Source organism: Pteropus medius, unplaced genomic scaffold (genome assembly GCF_902729225.1).
Source record: "Pteropus medius unplaced genomic scaffold, Ma_sr-lr_union100, whole genome shotgun sequence".
NCBI lineage: Eukaryota > Metazoa > Chordata > Mammalia > Chiroptera > Pteropodidae > Pteropus > Pteropus medius.
In genome coordinates this window covers 8,172,612-8,188,761 of record NW_024350927.1, presented here as the reverse complement: position 1 = coordinate 8,188,761, position 16,150 = coordinate 8,172,612, and the positions used below count along the sequence as shown (strand labels likewise).

The following is a 16,150-nucleotide window of genomic DNA, read 5'->3' as shown; positions in this document are numbered from 1 at the left end:
TTTAAGATATACAGATGACAACTGAGCACATGAAAGATGTTCACCGTCATTAGTTATCAGGGAAATAAAATTAAGAAACAGTGAGATACTAGTACACACCTATTAGAACGTCTTCAAAACCAGACAGACCCTGATAACAGCTCTCGCGCCACACCGGTGGGAATGCAGCATGGTTGCGGCCATTTGTAAAGAAGTCGGACAGTTTCTTGTAAATCTACACTTTAAAAAAATCTTAAATCTGTGCTACAGTATGTCCCAGCAACCCCACTTCTAGGTACTCCCTAGAAGAATGGGGAGCACGTTCATATAGCAGCTCGTGTGTGAGTTTACAGTGGCTTCGTTCATGATTTCTGAAATCCGAAAACCCACATGTCGTTCGTCTGGTGAATGAATCGGCAACTTCATCGAACTACTTACTCAGCAAGGAAAAGAAACACGCTGGTACGAGATGGCTGAATCTCACCACGCACGGAGCTTAGTGAAGAGAGGCCAGACTCGAAGGCTCCCTCTGCCTGGCTCCATTCATACGCCGTTCCAGAAAAGGTAGAATGGTATGGAGAGAGATCAGTGGTTGCTGGCGTTACAGGTGGAGGCGAGTTGACAGCTGAAGGGCACCAGGGAATTTGGGGGAGGGGGGTAGAAATTTTCTATGTTTTTATTGTGATTACATAACTCTATGTGTCGGAATGTATAGACCTATACACCGATACACGCGGAAAGGCACTCAGCATCTTAACTCACCAGGGCAATACAAATTAAAATCTCAGCGAGGCACCATCTGTTGGAATGGCTAAAATCATCTGCCAGCATCAATTATCGGTGAGATTGTGGAGCCGCTGGTAGGTACATAAATGGTGTAACCTCTTTGGAGACGGGTTTGGTCGTTTTTATGAAATTAAACATCTACGATACGGTCCAGCAGATCCACTCGAAGTGTTTACGTTAGAGAAATGAAAATAAATGTTCACAGAAGGACTTGTACAAGAATGTTTATATAGAGCCCCAAATTGGAAACAGCCCAAATATCCATCATCTGAAAAATGAATAAGTAAATGATCCCAGTGGAATGCTGCTGAGCAATGAAAAGGACGGAGCTGCTGATCAAACACAATGAATGGATTTTGAAAACAAAGCGCAGCTGACCATTGAACAGCGCAGAGCGTAGGGGTGCCGACGCCCCGCACGGTCAGAAGTCTGCATGTAACATTTGACTCCCCCAAAACTTAAGTTGTCCGTATCTGTGGGGGGTTGGTTCCAGGACCCACTGTGGGCACCAGAATTCGGGAATGCTCAAGTTTTTCTCTTTAAAGTGGCGTATAGATCAGTGCACACAGTCAGCCCCCCGCATCTGCGGACCCCCGACAGCGGATCCTGAACAGTACGGGCACTGAAGATAATCCACATGTAAGTGGACGGGCACCGTGCAAACCTGTGCTGTGCAAGGGTTGTCTGTGCGTACTTTACGCAGCCGTTCCGTGGCGTCAAAAGCGGTTTTCTGAGGGCAGGGAGCGGAAGGGACTGGAAAGAGCCAGGGTGATGGAAACGCGCCGAGTCGCGTCTGGGGTTGTGATCCCATGGCCACGCACATAACTTAAAACTCAGCAGACAGGTTAAGTCCTGCACGTTGTGTTGTATGTTAATTATACTCTAATAAACGTATCTTAAAAGCTTGAGAAAAAAGTCCTGACTCTTTATCCAGCCATTTATTCTGTCCAGTGACCTTTGCACGCATTTTCATAACCCGTGTTTCTCGTGGCACGTCTCGTTGACGTTACCCAGCGTTCTGCCGGAGCAGGAGGAAGGGCTCCTTCTGCTTGTTTTAACATGGCTCAGAGCGTCAGAATATCCCAGGGACAGGAGAGTAACCCGTGTCTTTGACCTGCCTTTATTTTTTACCAGGTCACCATTTATAGAACCTCATTGTTGCAAGGAACGTGAAGACTTGCTGTGCGCCTCGGTCCTAAGGGGCAGCCCCTGCTGGAAGCTGACGTGGCTGACTTCCAGCCTGTGGATTGAGCTCGGTGGGGTGAGGGCCTGGGGTGGGGGACGTTCTCGGTCATTACTGGGGTTCTCGCTTGAGTCTCTTTTCCCTGCACTGGCCAAGGGTGGCCGTGTCTGCGCGTGTGGCTTCCACTGGCACCAGTCTGTTGGCAGTTCCCATTCTATCTGCAATTCACACTTTGCTCCTTAGTTCAAACTATATATCTAGAGACCTACTGTAGTCTACGGCCACGCCACCCCGAACGAGTCGATCCCGTCTGATCTCGCAAGCTAAGCAGGGTCGGGCCTGCTTAGTACTTGGCTGGGAGACCACCTAGGAAGACCAGGTGCTGTAGGCATAAAAAAATAAAAAATAAAGGATTGTAAGCTGACAAGGTCCTTACAATCTGTGAGGTCAACCAAGGGTTGCCTCGTCTAAAAAAAAAAAAAAAAGATACCTATTGCCTATCGCTTTCCCTCTCCCCTGCTCACAGATGCGCTTTTAGTTTCGTGTAGTTTCTCATACCTTTCCAGCTGCTGCTTTCTCTCTGCCATTTCCCTTCCCAGCCCCCCTTAACCGCGGAAGAGGGCGTCTGCCTCCCACCGCTCAGAGGAAGCTTCTGTTGGGAGTCACTGGGAACTCGTCGTGACCAAAGCGCCTGGCCCGTTTTCAGCCCTCGTCCTTCTTGGCTTCTCTGCAGCGTCTGCTGGTGTCGTCTGCCCTCGTTTGTCTGCGGGAGAGTCGCTCTCTCCCTTGGCTCTGACGCCAGTCTCGCTCCCGCGTCGCCGCGCAGGCCGGCCTTCTTCCTGGCTCCCCTTTGAGATGGCAGCGCCTCCGGTTTGTGTCCTTGGCCCTCTTTTCTCTTGCGAGAGAACTGGCCCGCGCTCCTCTGGTGGCTTAAGCTTCGGAGGGTCACCCGTGTCACCCAGTCTGCACCTCTTAGTTTCAGGTCTCTTTCGTTTTGCATACTGAACATGCAGACTCACTGTCCCCAAAGCAAACTCAGTGTCCTCCCCGACTGGTCCTTTCTCTGGTTCAGGGTGTCTCTGAGACCGGCGGCCCAGGCTCGCCGCTCTGGGCTCCTCCCTGGTGCCCTTGATGCTCCCTGGGGTCGGGGAATGATGACCCGTTGGTTCTGTGAACCTCCTTGTGTCCCCTTCTGTCTCCTGTCCGTCTGTCCCACCACTGCCCAGCGTGGGCCCTGGCGACCCCTGAACCATTCCTGGCTCCCCTGACCTCGTTCTTCCTTTTCCTCGTGAAAGTGTCAGTTCACACGTCGGCGCCAGTACCTGCCTCTCTCGCTCGTGTGTCCCGGGGCCGGACACAGGCCCTGGACACGGAAGGCGCTGAAGGGCGGGTCGGCGGAGTGCGTGGTGGCTGCTGGTGCAGCCCGGTGGAGCTTGCCCTGTAGCTTGTGCTCCCTGACACTGTCCCTGCCCCTCCCACGCCACCCGGGGCACAGAGCTGGGGCTGCATGTTCCCGTCTGGCTGTCTCCACTGGGGCCACGGGAGCCCTCCAAGCCGCCCGCCATCTCTGACAAGCCGGGAAGGGCCGCTTTGTGACCTGGAAGCTTCCAGAAGAGGGATTCCCTGTTTCATTTCATGTCAAAATGGTCCTGGTGATCTGTTCTCCCCGACTCGTGCTCTCTAGGGGGATGGAAGCCCCGGTCCCTAACAGGAGTGAGCTGGTGCCAAATACACGCGCGTTGTGTTGGGCTCCGATGGGCAGTTAGAGATGGCGAGAAGCCCGTGGCGCAGCTGCCCCTCTCTCCTCGCTCCTGGCCTTGGATGAGGTGGTGCGTGGAACGGGCGGAGGCTCCATCCTGGGCCGGTCCTACCCCGTGGACACGGAAGGCAGGGCCGGAGACGGGCCAGGGACCACGGAGGCCACGGGAGCGGCGGAGCTGGGCATTTTTAACTGACGCCTCTAATAATTACTGTTTAAGAACAGAAGGCAAAGTGAGATTGTTTCAGAGGCAGATCAGAGCGGCACGGAGTTGGAAGTTGGCTCAGAAATCCGCCTCCCCTCCCTGCTCGGTGGCGGTGATTTAAATATATTTTTTATTTAATTTTCCTTCCCCCTCATTTTTGAGTGTGGCAGCCTTTCCCTAAAGGGAGTGAGAGAGGGAGGTGCAATATGAATATTTTCATACAGTTATTATTTGCCTGGGGCCAGTGCAAGTTTCTTAAGTAAATCAAAATATGCATTTTGGCTAAGTTTCAAACCTCACTGCCAGAGCCACAGTGGGCAGCTGAGCGGGGGCGGGTGGTGCCACAGTGCCAGTGATGCTGCCTCGCTGTAGTCTGGCAGGGTCCCCTGGATCTGAAGAGGAAACGGAGGTCTGTCTTCATGACAGACATCGTTTTTTAGGCCCCGATATTTAAATATTTGTGACTTGTCTGTTCTGCTTTTCGGTTTGTTTGCTTTTTCGGAACCCGGTGTGTGGTTTCTCTTGTGCCCGTGAGCTGGCGAGGCAGCAGGAGTTAGGGGACGGCCTGGAGCCCGAGCAGCAGCGTTGACCTTCACTGTTGCTGCGTTGCCAGACATCGGGGCCCTGGGCCGGGTGAGGGGACACAGTCGCTGACCTCTTGGAGCTCGCGCTGTAAGGGGACGGGGCAGACTAAGTTGCAGCCTCAGCTGCTGGCCCCCCGGCGGCCCGCTCCCGCCTTCCCCAGTCTCCATGTTCTGGGAGGGGTGCAGGGATTTTAAAGGATGGGATGAAGTCCCCTCCACTTGATTCGGGGGCTCCGCATGGAGGCAGCTGGGGATCCCCCGGCTCCGTCCAGACCACTGCGATGTGACCTTGGTGAGCCAGGGCACCTCGGGCTTGTGTGCCCCTGCCAAACAGCGAGCTCGCACCTCCCCTGGGTGACTGTCCCTCCTCAGGGACATTGCAGACTGTGTCGAGCAGCAGGTGCCAGGCCAACCTGACAAGAGTAAAGGTGGCCATCCCTGGGCCCAGAGCCACCTCAGCCAGAGGTTGTGGACCCGACTTCTCAGAGAGAGAGCCCCTGGTGACCGGCTGGCCACCCAGCCCTTCTGTATTTGCCCCCGCCCCAGAGCCAACGAGGTCCTTCTCGAACCTAGCTCGGATCCCACCATACTTCCTTTAACATCTGGGTACTTCCCGTGACCTTCTTCGGGCCTCAGGCGGTCGGCTCCCGGCTCCCGTCGTCCATGCCTGTGAACTCACCATTCTTCTGCCCGGGACCCCGGACAGCTCTCACCACGTCTCTGGATAGTACCCGCCCCCCCGCCCCTCTCCTTCTCTGGGCATTATCTGCCTGCTCTGGAGGCCAGGCCGCAGGAGGCAGGGCTTTGACTGTGGCCCGTGGCCTTCCGGGCCCGGGGCGGTGGGTGCCCAGTGTGCAGCCAGGGCGCCCGGCCATCCTCCGGGGTGAGCAGGCCGATGGCCAGGCTCCGTCTCGCTTCAACATCCAGCCGTCTACCCACAGTGTTTCCTGGCACAGCAACACCGCTCACAGCTCCTACACATGCCAACCTCGAATGTGCAAGAAGGATGTTTAAAGTAAAAGTTTAGGGTGCTTTTCCCAAGAAAAGGAAGAAAAGGCTTTTGTGTCAGTGAATAGGCAACTCGCTCACCTCCTGATTCTTCCCCATAAATTCAAGCCTCTTAGGACAGTGGCCCTGGTGCCTTTTCCAGGTTTGGCACAGTCGGAGTTCGTGTTTGGGAACCATCGTCCGCGTTTTTTATTTTCCTGGCGTAGAGAGCTGGGAAGGTGGACGTAATTTAAACAATACACTTTGATTCCGCTTTGACGAACACTACCCGTGAGGTGCTGGGGGTGCGGTGCTGTGAGACCAGGCTCTCTCTGCAGGTGGCCGAGAATCTCCCGAGATGCTCCTCCGCCGTGGGGCATCATCCGCTGGGACAGCCTGGGCTGGCGGTTTCTCGGCAGGAGCCGTTACTGACAGGCGAGTGTGCTGTATTAATTTAGCCAGCGTCTGGCCGGCATCCTCAGAATCACACGAGTATTGAGAAATCATTGCCGAAACTGCTCGATCAATTTAAATTTTATTAAAAGGCATCGAATCAAAGAATAACTTAGTAAAGTCCAACAGTCAGCACGAACATCCTAGTTACGTCATGTTATATCCTTTGTCCGTCCTTCGGCGGAGGCAGGTGGGATGAGGCGGGCCCACATGGCACTTTCCTTGCCGTGAGAGAAGACCCGATTCGTGTGTGTGCTTTGGTCATCTGGCCTGTTAGATGTCAGCCGGAGGGGCCTGGGACTTGTAATAATTTAGATGGAAGGGCACATGAAGCAAGGCCACCTAATAGTCTGTGGATGGAGTATTTCTGAATTAATTCAAAATACACGCGGAAGGTCAGTTTTGCCTCCGTCCAGCTGCAGTCTGGAAGAAAACGCACAGGTGTGCTTTCTGAGCGACATCATGGCGGTTTTGTTCTCCGGAACTCCCTAAAATGACACACACGGAAACGCTGCTGGCCCCCGGTGGCAGGTCGAGGACAGGCGTCATCTGGGAATTTTATAGCTGGAGAAAGCTCGTCTCAGTGCTGCTGGGCCTTGGGACCCCGCCAGGAGGGGCCACAATCCCCAGGTGAATGGGGTCTCCACTGGGAGGTGGGCCCTAGAGCAGACCCAGGGGCCCGCTGATGCAGCCGAAATGAACTTTCCAGCTCTCGTCTTCCAGGCTCAGCTCTGAGAAAGGCTGGTGACCCCCGGGTGCCCCCTTTGGCGTTAAGTGGAGGAAGGATTTGCTTCTGTGTCAGCTGCTCGCCCGAGGGCGGCCCAGCCCGGATCGCTCTGAGCAGCCCACCATGGCTAGCTCACTAGTCCCCAACCCTTGGGCCCCGTCACTGTGTGTCCTCGCGGAATCTGCAGGACCCCTGGCTCCCGCTTCATCTGTGTCGAGTAGGTCTTGCGGTCCAGCCGAAGCCCCTGCTGCAGTGTTCGGAGGCAGGGTCACCCGTCGTAGGGCCCAGGTGGCTGCCCGGTGCTCAGTGGGCCACTTTGTCCTCCTCCTGCTGGGTCATAATTAAAGATCACAATCCAAATGATTTCAGATCCTCCACAGGCCGTCCCTCGGTAGCCTCTGCGTGGGAAAGAGCTATAATCTCAAAACGCCAATATTGCGACTTTTTTCTTCCTTCTTGCTGAGTTTTCGTCTAGCTTCTGCATGGGCAGTGTCACCTGGGTGACTGGAAGCCTGTGTGTGTGTGTGTGTGTCTGTTGAGCCAGGCTGGAGCTCAGCTTCACAGGGTTAACCCTCCGGAAATGTTGAGGCTTATAAGATAAAGCCAGCTAAAAAAACCCCCCAAAACATAAAATGTGTGTGTGTGTGTGTGTGTGTGTGTGTGTGTGTGTGGTTTTTTTAAAAGAGAAATGCTGATCTTGTTTCTTGAAGGGAAGATGCTAATATGACTTGGTGTGTATTTGAGCTGCTGGAAAACAGCTCTCTGCATGCCCCGCGTCCCTCCGACATGTCACGATTTGGGAAGGACGTCACGTCCTTCAGTCCATCTCGTGCCTTCTGTATTTGCAGAGTGCAGTGAACAGGGTTGGGAACCCACGCCGAATGTTTAATGGGGACATATTTAAAAGATGGAGATGTGTTCTCCCGTCACCTAGCCGGTCTCTGTGGCAGTCCCCGGTTGCTGAATCCCAGGCGCTTCGGGCCCGTCCCTGGGCCACCAGCCTTCCGGTGCCAGAACCCTCTGCTGGGAGTGCTCTGTTCGTGATTACTCAGCAGTGAGGAAATTGCAGCAAGGCTCGGGCCTGAACGGGGGCCGAGTGTCCCCTTCGCCGTCCTCCAGGCTGCGTCCTAAACCGCTGTGCCTCTGCTGCGGAGGGGACAGGCGCTGCCCTCCGTTTGCAGCAGCTGCATTCACATTCATTACGCCCCCTCAGCCGTCCCCTGTGCCTGTCACTCCTGGCCAGCGTCCTCCGCTTTAAATTAGCAGACCAAATTAGAGGGAGTTGGGGAGGGTGTCCCTGGAGGCCAGGTGCCCTCTGCTCCTTGACCGTGGATGACGACTTGCTCAGGACCAGGAATGGCGGGCCGGCTGTGTAAGGCGGTCCTCGGAGGGAGTTCAGGGGCCCAGGAGGCCACGTGCACGAAAGTGGAGAAGGCTCTGCCTTTGGCATTTATTTCAACTCCCCACTTCCTTTGGGGTGAGGGGAGGAGCTGAGAGAGCCTCCTGCTGGCTGGCAATTACGCCCCCCCTGCCTGCGGGCGGGCGGAGCAGCTCTAGAACCCGGAGCCTTCCCTCCAGGCCCCTCCCTTTACCTTGTCCCTGCCTCTAGCAACAAGGACAGGCAGCTGAGTCTGTGGCTGGAGCTGCTGAGGGCAGTTAAAGTCCCTGAGCTGTTTTCATCATCTGAAAAATGGGAACACCGAGACTGCCTCTGGGGTCCTTTGTGAAATCCACATGACTTCCTGCTTCTTCCCTGTCTGCTGTCTGACGCCCCCTGCCCTGTGCTCAGCACGGAGCTCCTTCTCGGCTCACACCTGTGCCTGGTACATATTTGTTGAGCAAATGAACGTGACAGCGATTTGCACAGTGATAGCTGAGGACACCCCATCCCTCGTCTTCCTGCTCCCTCCCCGTCTCTTTCCTGTCCTTCGCAGCAACTGAAGGGTGAGCAGCTTTGGTGGCCCAGATTTTCAGATCCCCTAATTGGCGGGTGGCTCTATGTGACAGGCCTGGAGTGGGGAGCAGTATGAGCTTGGCCTGAGAGGCATGGCGGGCTCGGCCTCCTGCCTTCCTCAGCTCAGCTGCCTGGCTCTGGACCCCGGTGAGCAGGTTCTGTGGGAGCCTCCCGGCCAGTCTCGCGCTCCTGAGCTCGGTGCCATGGGCAGCCATAGCCCTGAAGGTCGAGTCTTTTCCCACTGGCTGCGTCGGGATGCTCAGCGGGCCGGTGGGCTGAGCAGCAGCAGGTCCGCATTTGTTTCTGAATGAGACATTATTCCCAAGCAGTCACCAAGTGTGACGATGTGTGCTGTGTCGCGAATGGGACACTCATGAAATATTAAAGGGCGTCTCTCTTCCTGTCAGCCTCCCGGAGGCCCCGCCGGCCTCTTGATTTTTTTTATCTGTCTTTACGTAAAGAGCCCCAGGGAACAGTTCTTAGCGCTTTTCTAAATAACCTTGGTGCTTCTGCTGTGTGGTGAGGTCCATGACTTACATTGGTGACACTCTGCCTGGGTGACCTGGGGAGATACCTTTCGGTGGCCCTCCCATCAACCTGTCCTCCAGGCTGATGCCTTCTCAGCTCCCTTATGCCCACCTCTGCCTCCCTCTCAACAGGAGACTTGACCCCAGTTTGTAGGGAATATGCTGTCACAGCTGCTCTGGACTGGGCCAGGTCCACGGCCGGTTGCCATGCAGCTGGGGAGGCGTCTGTTCCTCTTCTGAGGGAGAGGAAGCTTGGGCTCAGTGTGTATGTGGCCAGCCCAAAGGCACACAACCATTAAGTTCCAGAGGCAGGATTTGAACCCAGCCCGCACACCATGAACGCCCGTGCTCCGCTTGGAACTGCCATGCCCAGCACCCCCGTCCCCGGCCACAGACTTGACCTCCCTAGGTCGCCATCTATGCGCCATGACCTTGAGCGAGCTGCATTAGCCATGCTTCAGTTCCCTCTCCGTAAAAGGACCTAAGTGCCATCTTTCCTCCTCATAAGAGCGAACACTCCTGGGGACAAAGGCCGTGGTGGAGAGGGTCAGCTTCAGCGGCAGTCTCTGCCACAGGGCTCAAGATCTGTGCCATCATCATCTTTGCCCTGGCCGCCCTGCGTGGCCCCTGTCCTTGGCCTGGATGCTCAGGGCAGGGGCTGGGCTGCCCCACTCCCGCACTTCCTGTGAGTTCCGCATGGCTGGATGCGGGCTCCGTCAGGTTGCTCAGTGTCTGCTGAGGAGCCTGTGGGGACCTCCTAGAGCCACTTGCCTTTGGGATTTCCTGTTCCTCCAGGCTCGTTGGGGTGGCCTCCCCAGCAGAGAGCACTGTCATGGCAAGGGAGGCATTCTGCCCCTGGTGGCCAGCACCCTGCTTGACCCCTGGGAGCTTTTGGCCAGGTCCTGCCTAGGGTACCTTGTTCCTCCCTCCCAACCACCTCCCACCCCCGGTTAACTTCCCCTGGCATAGACTCAGATTGGCTTCTTCCAGGAAGCTTCCACCAGGAAGCCGATTCCTGCCCCGAATCCGCTCTCCTCTTACCGAGTGTTTTCAAGTTGCTTTGTGGGGAGCGTGTCTGTGTGATCCTCCCAAACTGAGCTGTGACAGGATCTGGCTCCTCGACGGAGCCTGGGCTGAGGACCGTGCAGCTGGGGAGGTGGCGGCGAGGATGGGGAGGCTCGCGGAGGTGGCGTGGCCGTGGGTTCGGAAGGCGGAGGAGGGTATTGGAGAGTGGGGGGTGGGAGCGGGCGAGGGCAGATGCGGAGGCAGATGGACAGCCCTTTCTGTCTAGAGCACCCGAGAGGGGCTGAGAGGCCGCGCTGGGCGAGGTTCCCCGCTCACAGGGCCTCACGGGGCCTTTGGGTGCTGAGCACAACCACGGCCGGTGATTCCCGAGGGTCCTGTGTGATGCCTTCCTCCCCTAGTTGGATGTAGGTCACAAAAAGGCAGGGCCCGCCTCTGACTTTCTCTGTTGTATCTGGTGCTGGCACAGTGCCCGGTGCATCTAACGGGGACCGCAAAGCCTCCTTCCTGGACGAACGCAGCATCGTTATAGAGCAGGCAGGCGAAGCGTTCACACACACACACGCTGAGTGCCCTGGCCAGTGGCCACCCATGGCCATTTCCTTTGGCCTCTGACCAGCGGCGTAGGCTGCATGGGACACTGTCTCCTCCTCAGGTCCCGGTCCCAGGCAGACTGGGGGGGGAGGGGTGGCACACGTGCATGGTTGGGTCACAGGCCTTTCCCTCTTCGAGATGCAGCCAGCCTGCACCCCGCTTGGGAGGGTTGGGGCCTTTGGTTCAGAGGTCTGAGGAAATGGGGCGCCCGTGTTACCCGGGGAGGTGTCGGGAGCCGCCAACCCCGGGGCGCTGTTCTGCTGCTTTCTCTCCCTCCCCAGGACACATTCTTGCCTCCATCTCGCCAGCTTTTTATTTTAATTTACGAGCCTGCCGTAGCACCAATGAAGACATACTGTGCCACCTGCAAAAAACACCGCAGAGTTCTAATTCCGTGTGGTTCAAAGCCACGCCTGTGGCCGGAGCTGCCGCAGAAATCAGGCGGGCAGGCTGCCGGCCCCGCCCCGGCCTCCTGGGCTTGTTCGGGGTTCCTGTTGGCCTTGGACTTAACGAGGCCTTCTGACTTATTTTTCGATGCATTATTTGTTGAAGAAAGAAAAGCTGCTTTAATGGAAGCTTTTAAAATCCAGGAGCTTTGGTTTCCTCTACTTCATCAGGCAAAGTGGATTCAGTTAAGTAGTTTTATTAAAAAAAAAAGAAAGTATGTATTTATGAAGGTTTCAAAAATTAGATTTTTCACTTCTTTCTCTCCAAGAACCTAAAAGCCAAACTTGGAAAATATTTTTTGTAGTGGGGTATGTATATTCACTGAGCCAGGAAATACAGCCACTTTATAAAGGCTCAGCATTCCTACATTTCATAATTTTTCTGTCCTGTGCTCTTGAGTTCTCTTCCGACCTGGCCTCCTGGCTCGGTGACAGGAGGGTGGTCAGTTCAGGCTGCAGTTTGTACATTTTCACAGAAAGGATAAGAGCTGTCAGGTGGGGAAGGGTTTTGGAAGATCCAGGTAAACTGCTTTTCAGGTTGTGGGGAGCTCAGTGAAGCCTAAAGAGAGGGGGGTCCAAGAAGTGGTTTAAAAGGAGAGGCTTGCGGAGTGCAGGCCCATAGGGTGGAGGGCAGGGCCTGACTCCTGGGGGCCGACATGGTGAATTGTGTGAGAAGCAGCAGCTGGCCTCTGGCCTCCGGCTCCAGCTGCATGGCCACTTGGCATGGTGGAGCTGTGTGTTTGGGGAAGTAGGTGGCGCCAGTGATGCTCACCGTCACCGAGGGACCAGGCCTGTCTCAGGCTGAGGCCTAAAGGGCGGTGGCCCCAGGGACCTCCCCCAGGCTCTGGCCGTCCCTGACCGCCACCTCGGGGCTGTGCATTTGGAGTCTCTGGATGAGCTGGGTGGTTCTGGGGGGTCCTTCACCCTGGGCGTGGGCGCTGGAGCCCAGAGTCTTCAGGACACACCTGTGAACGCCCTTCCTGCCGTCTCATCCCAGGCCCGGCTGCCTCAGAGGTGACCACACCACCTGGGAAGGGGTGGAGAAGGAAGCCGGGGGGCGCGCTGTGTGTCCCTCCTCTGCTTCCTCCTCCTGCCTGGGTGGGAATCCCCAGAACAACACAGCTCTCTGGGTCTCCCCCTGGCTGGACTGCATCCGGCTCCCCACTTGTCAGCACACAGCCCAGGCCTTGCCCAGGCATCACAGAGTAGAAAGCTCATCTGTTTTCCAAGAAAGGACGCTGAGAGAGATGGCCAAATTGAGTTAGGAGTGCCAGGAATCCAGGCCCGCGGGCGGCCGCCGAGTTCCTGTAAGGCCCGCCCGCCTGCGTCACAGCTGCTGGCCGCGCGGAGACAAGGCCGCTCTCCCCGTGGTGGCCACAGCGGCTTGATTTGCTGCACACTTCACATCAATCCTCGCTCCTTCTCCAGACTTTTCAGCCTTTGCCTCGTGAGTGAGGCCCCTGAATTTCTAGGTGCTCCAGGGTTTTAGAGGAGGAGATATTTTCTTCCCAATTTCTCCATAAACACGTTCTGAACGCCTGCTCTGTTTGAGACCTGTGGCAGGCTCCCCAGGGGACCAGGGACGAGCTCAGTCCACATTCCAGGGGGTTGGGGAGAAGCCCATTGTGCAGGTGCAGATCCGTTTGCTCCTTGGAGCACTGCCGAGCACCAAGTAGCAATGCTCGCTGTGCCACCGTGATGACCAAGACGAACCCACTGGGGAGGGGAGCGGTGTGTCAAGAGGTAGGGAGACGGGATCGCAGGCCACTGCTGAGGCCCACGGCAAAGCCTGTGTGGTCTGGGTGGGTGGACCAGGTCTGAGCAAGCGACATTGAAGCTGAGCCCTGCAGGATGAGCTGGAGTTAGCCAGGTGAAGGGAATGGGGGAGGGGACGATCGTTCCAGGCAGGGGACTTGCCCTGTGAAGGTGTGGCATCCAGAGAGAGCACTGTGTGTCCAAGAACCTGCGCGAAGACCGGAAAGCGTGTGGCGTGGGGAGCGAGGGTGAGGTTGGCTGGCGTGGCGCAGGCGTCGGCCTGGGGCCCTGGCGACAGAGCCCAGGCAGCTTGGCGAGGAGCTTATGCGGCAGGCTTAGGGAGGCACCGGAGGGCCCGGGGCGGCGACGTCCCTGTGGCTTGGAGGAGAAGGCCAGGTGGCAAGATTGTGTGGCAAGACTGTGTGAGGAGATCGTTTAGAGACCATGAATTTGCCGTTAGTAATCCAGGTGACAACTGGACCAGAGTGTGGCAGCGGAGCCAGAGAGAAGTGACAGGTTCAAGAGGGGAAGAAAAGGAACCTACAGGACTTAGACATCAGTCGGACAAGGAGGGCGAGGGCCAGAGGGGATCAGGGACAGCCCCCAGCTCTTCGTGCAGGGTGGTGCTAACCGAGATGGCATTCACTGTGACGCGGGACCCAGGGGAGTGCAGTGTCCACTGCAGTGGGACGGAGGCCCCCAGGAGACACCCATGTGCAGTAGGACCCATGAGCAGAGAACTCGGCGTCAGGACGGCACGGGACACGCAGGTGTGGGACTGGACAGACAGCACCTGGGAGAGCGGAGTGGGGCGGGGCCCAGGGAGCCCGCAGAGGCCCGGCAGTTAAGGGGCCAGACAGGACCAAGCGGCATCAGAAAGGGCTGTGTCGGGGGACATTTGCATGCCCTCATGGTGCAGAACAGTGGCATCACCTCAGCAGGCGGAGGCTGCGGGCACTGGGGATACATGGCCTGGTCACTAGACCAGCATGCCCGGACAGAGGGACAGGGACGGACACAGCCCGGTCACTAGACCAGCATGCCCGGACAGAGGGACAGGGACAGAGGCGCCTGGTCTGCTTGGGGCTGGGGCTGGGCGGCGATGCGTCAGACCCAGCACCTAGGGGGCCCTCGGGCCTGGCTCTCTGACCACCCGCCATGTCGCCCGATGGCGGGGCCCTTCTCAGCTCCCGTCTGCAAAGAATTACGCGGTTAAACTTAGACGGAGCGCGTGTCAGCAGCCGCGTTGTGGAAGAGACAAAACATGCCGGTTTGAGGAGGATCCTTTCGCCCGGTCCTGAACCGGCTGCTTCTGAGAGGATTCAGGAAGAATATTTTCTTAATCTAAAGGAACTTTACCTTTATGCTTGACTGAAGCACAGGCCCCATTTGTCCCGAGAGCCAATGGGGAGCCGGGGTTCGGGTAATCTATGCAAAGGCCCCTCAGCTGCCCTGCATCCATCATCCCAAGTGACAGAATTTACATCATTAATCATTGGCGGTAATAGAAAAGTCATCGGAATAGAATGTTGTCACAGGATAAATGTCTCCCGATTGCATGTAAATGTCTCGGCTTCACTGTACTGTTTGTGCTCGAGAGATACGTGGCTCCAGCGCAGTGTTTCTTAGGCGCTGAGAATCCGTCACCACTAGCTCATCCTGCCCCTGCCTCTCCCGAGGAGGCCTGGACTTCCCCCTGACCCCCCGGCCTCCGGCCCAGGGGTGTCGCTCACCCTTGCTTCTGCCCATACAGGAATGGGTAGGGGAGCGGAGGAGATGACACCCTGAGGGTGACAAAACGCTGGGTTCCGGTAATCCTCAGTGACCAGGTCGTCTGCCATCTTGTGGCTGGAGGGATTTGCACCCTCCCCTCTCTGTGGCCCAGAGGAGAAAAGAAGGTGATCCCGGCCCAGCCTCGCTGGCAGCCACAATGGCCTCAACTCCAAGTGCAGAGGCCGCAAAGTGACCGCGGCTGCAGAGGCCAGGTGACACCCAGCAAGCCAGAAGCTGAGAGCGAAATGTGTAAGGCCGCTTGACTGTTTTGGAAATGAAGTCCCACAGCGTTTTTTGGGCTGGCATCTTTGTGTCCCATGACCTGAAAACGCTCTGTTTTTAGAAAGTGCAGATCTGCTCACACCTTTTTCCGGAGCTTTGTGTGTCTCTCTGTGGCCCAACGCTGCTGGGGGAGGCCGCGGCTTGGGAAGGCCCACTTTGCTGGGCGTGAAGGAATTCGTTCCATTTGAGCCTCGAGCTCTCCATCCACGCAGTGGTCGTGGAGCCCTGCGGGCCCAGCAGGAGCACTGTGCGCCACAAGCCGGCGGGCCTGCCAGAGGCCGAGGCAGGCGGCCACTGCCTTCGCTGGAAGGTTCGCAGGGCCTGTTAAGTTAAGTAAGGGCTGACTCTGCAGGCCCGCGAGCTGTGTCAAACCCCAGCCAGGTGTCTGAGCCGATGATCCAGGGTTTGCAGAGTGTGTTTGGCAGGAGGAGAAGCAGCTAAGCTCCCCCTCTTCCTCAGGGAAGTTCATAGGTCATCACCTTGCGGACGTGGAGGTGATCCAAGGCCATCTAACCAGGCCGTTCCCCAGCCTGGGTGACACGGGCTGGACAGATTTTAAAAACTTTTATTTTGACCCAGTGAGGCCATTAAAAGCCAATCACCAGCTGCTGTTATTATTTCACAAATGGAAAAATATTTTCACACCAACAATATAAGAGGGACGTAATTTCAAGGTAAAGAACGTCGCTTCAAATGGAATAAATTTAGCTTTATGGAGAATTCGTTCCATTGTTCTTGTTTTTGTTTTTCTCTTCTTTTAAACGTCTGGCAAAGATCTGTTCCTGGTCCCCAGTACCCTCTCTCAGCTGAGTGAAAGGAGCGGGGGTGTCCGGCCAGGGCCCCGCAGCCAGGGAGGACTGCGTGTCGTTCACGCTCTTTCTGGCTTCTTAACAAATCGCAGACTTAGCGGAGTCATTTATTGCCCCTTCTCTCGGGTCCGGGGACTGGCCGGGCTTGGGGTCTCAGAGCCAGCACAGAGGGCAGCCGGGCTGCTCAGCCCACGTCTGGGATGATGCCAACTAACTGCTGGGGGCCGAGCTGGGGTTCTCGACCTCCCCCTCCTTCCATGTGGTCTCCATGGTGATTTCTGTGGCCCCAGAGGTGTGTGCGTGGAGGACAAGGCGGAAGCCATG

The 16,150-nt window shown here is 56.6% G+C and overlaps 1 protein-coding gene and 1 pseudogene across 15 annotated transcripts in view; both read left to right on the top strand.

Annotated features, from left to right (window-relative positions):
* The window catches only part of CAMTA1 (calmodulin binding transcription activator 1), a 784,924-nt gene that overhangs the window by 97,276 nt on the left and 671,498 nt on the right, over positions 1 to 16,150 (top strand). The window lies entirely within an intron of this gene.
* Positions 2,222 to 2,339, top strand: LOC120585978 (uncharacterized; annotated as a pseudogene).